This window comes from Apteryx rowi, unplaced genomic scaffold (genome assembly GCF_003343035.1).
Source record: "Apteryx rowi isolate R43461 unplaced genomic scaffold, aptRow1 scaffold_260, whole genome shotgun sequence".
Taxonomy (NCBI): Eukaryota; Metazoa; Chordata; class Aves; order Apterygiformes; family Apterygidae; genus Apteryx; species Apteryx rowi.
Genome location: NW_020448975.1, coordinates 105,742 through 110,051, shown reverse-complemented (window position 1 = coordinate 110,051; position 4,310 = coordinate 105,742).

Here is a 4,310-nt window from a genome sequence, read left to right as displayed (position 1 = left end):
CGGGCCGTCGCCGGCCGCTGCTCGCTGAGGCGGCGGCTGGAGGGGCCCGAGGAGCGGTGCGCGCCGCCCGCCCCGCCTTCAGCGGGCGGTAAGGCCTGCCGTGCCGGGCGCGGCCGTTGGCCTCCCAGAGGGGCGCGGCGCGGTAAATCGCCACAGCGGCCCGTGAGCCGCGGCAGTTAACGCTCTCCTCAGCCTTCCCGCGTCCTCCCGGCTTGTCCCTGCCGCTGCCGGCACTGCCGTGGCGGTTCCCGCTGCTCAGCGCCCGCTGCCCCAGAGGCGAGCAAAGGTGTGGGCGGTGGAGGAGGAGATGGCCTTTTAAAGCTCGGTCTGAAGCAGGCTTCGTCAATTTAAAGACTACTGAATGTAGACTGGAGGTATCAAGAGATTCCTGGACTTCAAAATCATACCAATAGAATGATTTTGTTAAATTAGAACAGCATTAGATGTACATCTCATGAACTTTAGAAGATTCAGATTTGGAAAATAAAGTTGGGTTTTTCTAGTTCAGTAATGAATTTTTACCGCTAGGGATTTTACAAATCAAAAATGGGAATTTTTGTAAAAGATATGTTGCCATTCAAATAGGAATTCTTCAAGGAGGTTTTGTGGTCAGTGTTGTGCACGAGATCAGTGTAGACTTTATCAATTAAAATTCTTTAAAAGAGCGGTAACGGTACCAAAAACTCGAGTAAAGGTGTTCTCATCCTAAGAAAGAAGCATCTCTATCTACAAGTTGCCTAGGTGCAACTGCAATGCGAATGCCACTCAGAATTCCTCATGTGGAGTACTGATCAAATTGAAATTGAGCATAATATTATGCCTTTCTACTTTGTGTTCATCATATAGCTATTTGTGACTTTTATGGAATTTGAACAACGACTCAGACTGTTACAAGTGCAATGATATTCTGAATTAAGTACTAAAATAGCCAGTATCTAGGTGTTTTTGAGCTTTTTTTAAATGTAATACTACAAATTGATCAGAAGATGGTGTGGTGGTGCTTCTGATTTTTTTAAAGCATTTTCAAGCACTTGCACAATTGAATATTTTCTCAAAAATTACAGACAAGCCATCAATTTCCTTCTATATAGATTAAAAGAACTGATTAGTTGTGTAAGTAATGCTTATAATGGACACATCTTGATTTTAGCATAAATTGTGAATAACTCCAAATAAGCTAAAATAATTGTATTAGAATTAAAGGCAGCATAACAACAAAATCAGACTCTGTACATACTAGAATAAAGGTTTTCATGTTCTTTAGTTCTTATGTGTTCTGAATCAATATACTGATATCATTATACTTATTTATAATATATGATTTCTTGCAGTGGTAGTACTTTGAATTCAATGCAGCATATTACAGGCCTGTAACTGAAAGCATTCTATGAGCAGGAGGTAAATATAGAATTTTTTCAAAATGGTGCAAGGAAAAAGCATAATTCAGCTGGCCCAGGTGAAGTTTAGTCTGTCCATTGATGGGCTGGCTGTGTGAGGAGGATGCAATAACTGCATGGTTTAGCCCATCTCTTCAAGTTGCTAGGCTTGTTCTAAGGAAGCAAACTTATGTCAACATGGAAGCTGAGGAGAGAGTCACTGCAATCCAAAAAAAATGAGCTCAGTGAAGCAAATGGAAAAAAAATGAGGGGAGAAGACACTTTAAAACAAGGATGTTGGGTATAAAACCAGACAATGGCCAGTGCTGCATGGAAGAGGAGTTTGATAACACTACCCAGCGGTGCCAAAAGGCTGGTTACATTTAAGGAATGGAAGTAGCCATGCCCATATGAGAAGTTCCTCCTCCTCCCCAACTTCCCACCTTCTGGTGTGTTGGATAACCATTTGCCCATTGTCAAAAGCAAGTTGATTAGAATAAGAATGCCATCCGATTTCAGAAGTGCAAATGGATATTCACACAGAAATAAGGAGAAGTTCAGTCACAGCCTCAGGAGTCTGGGAGGAACTGAAAGAGGGACTGCAGTTTAATGGACTCTGAATAAATGCAGCAGGTTTTCTTTCTCACCATAGAGTGGAAGACTCATTGTCAGCCCCATACCTATGGTTATAGGTCCATAGAGGAGTTAGCAGCTAATATTCCTGCAAGGCCACACTACCAAGTTAGCCTGCACCTGTATTTCCCACCTCTGAAACTTCAAAAGAAAGAAACATCCTACTAAGTTAGAATCACAAATAGTCAGATTTCAGCAAAGTAACGCTTTTGTTGTGTAGCAGTAACAATGTGGTTTTTTTAGTTTAATGTCCTGTGTTGTCTGTTGTGTAAAACTGATTTCACTATTAAATACTTCACCAGCTATTTGCTGCTAAATACTACTGATATTGTTAATTTGCTGTATATAATTTGAACGTGGAAATGAAAAAAACATGTCTTCAGAGTTAGGCACTATATTGACACTGAAAGCAAAAACTAATGAGAAACTTCTAAGACTTGAACCCATTTGACCCATTTTGATGATTTGGTTGGCATATAGCACATAGAGTTCAGCACAGACAAATACAAATTAATGAATCTGGGAACAAGGGAGCAATCTTGAGCGTATGTGCCAATTGGAGCAGTCTGCCATGTGCTGGTTAGGAAAAGCATTAGGAAATTATTTTGGAAATATCACTGAAATCATCAGCCTCAGTAATACAAGCGGTAAAAGGCAAACAGTATAGTCAGTTATAGCAAGCTGTACTGAGTACAAATGAGGCAAGACTGTGGATGTCATCAGTTATGACTTGATCTCTCACTGATCTTTTTTAAGTTTTGTGCATTTATAAATTAGTATTTGCATGTTCATACAGAAGAATCTGGATGGGAAAACGTATTATGTATGTGAATTTACGTAGGTAGTTAGATTGCAGTCAGAAGAAAGCTAAAAAAGGGGGAGTAGGAGAAAAGCAGTGATCCAGAAATTTCCTATTTTGCAATTAGGAATGTGCAGGGACTTATTTTTTCAGTTTGTTGGTTTTGCACACTAAGGGGGATACTTAAAAGCACGGTCAGGCCTAATATGCAGGTTGATCTATGTTATGTGAAGGTAAACTGTGTATTTTTCTTCAGAAACAGAATATACCTGAATTGGAGTTGGAACTCTGAATGAAGTGTGTGCAAACCAGCACGCAAATATATGAAAATACTGTTTTTTTAAAATTCTGGCACAGTGGTATTTAAACCTGGTTTCTGTGGACCACTGGGATGTATAAACTGTACTATAAAATGAAGGGTTCTTGGAAGATTAATAGATAAAACAGTAGACTTAAGTTCTCTGTGTATGGGTCTTTACCTCCTTTAAAATTATTTAGAGGTATGTAAACCAAAAAAGATTTGAACCCACTGCTATACAGTATTGCTTTGATATATCCCGAGTAATATGCACAAATCTGAACTGCTTTTTAACTTGGTTTATATTGAATGCACAAGACTATTTCCATTTTTTTTATGCTGGGCTGCCACCATGTGGTTGTTTTGGTGACTTAAAGCGCACTGTTTAAAATTTCTGCGAGCTTTCTATTTTTCCTCATAAATAATGTGCACTATTCACTTATTTTTTCTGTGTGAGATGCTGTTAATTTACTTTACAGACTGGTTTGGTAGTTTTGCTCTTTAGGGAATCATAGCAAAAAATTTTTTTTCTCTCTTCTAATCTATTCCAACGTCACTTGCTTTAGCTTGGTTATATTCATTTCAATCTGTAGCATTTTAGAATAATTCTCCACAATAAAGACGGAGGAAGTAAAGAATGTAAAAGAATACTCTCTCTATGTGCAGCCCCTTTTATTTTATCCTGGTGTATTTTTAAGGATTAAGCCTATTCCTGAAAGTTCTTGGATTAATTATGGATTTACTGCTCTGAACTGTTGACAGACTGCAATAAGAGTTGCAGACTTCTAGCATATCGCCAGACAATTCTCAGTAAAGTTCATCCACATTGAGATAGTTTTCTCTTTCTTGTCATCGAAAATGTATTGTCTGGCCTGGTTGATAGGAAACACAAGTATATTAAAAATCAAGTAAATGCTAAGCTGTTTAGTGCATATAGCTCCAAAGGGAATGTCACCAGTGTTGTGTAACTAATTGTTCTGACATTAACGAGGAGCTATAATGGAATATTACAATTAAGTTTTCTACAATTACATTTTCTGTTTACTCCCTTCTTAGTTTTAATTACCAAAAAAAAGAAAAAGCCCCACCAAGTCTACATAGACAAAATATTGAGTATTTGAAATGTGGTGGGGCAGAAAAAGCCATTGGACCAAGCCACAGAAGTGTTCGGTTGTCTGTCTGTTTAGATACCTAACTTCCTACT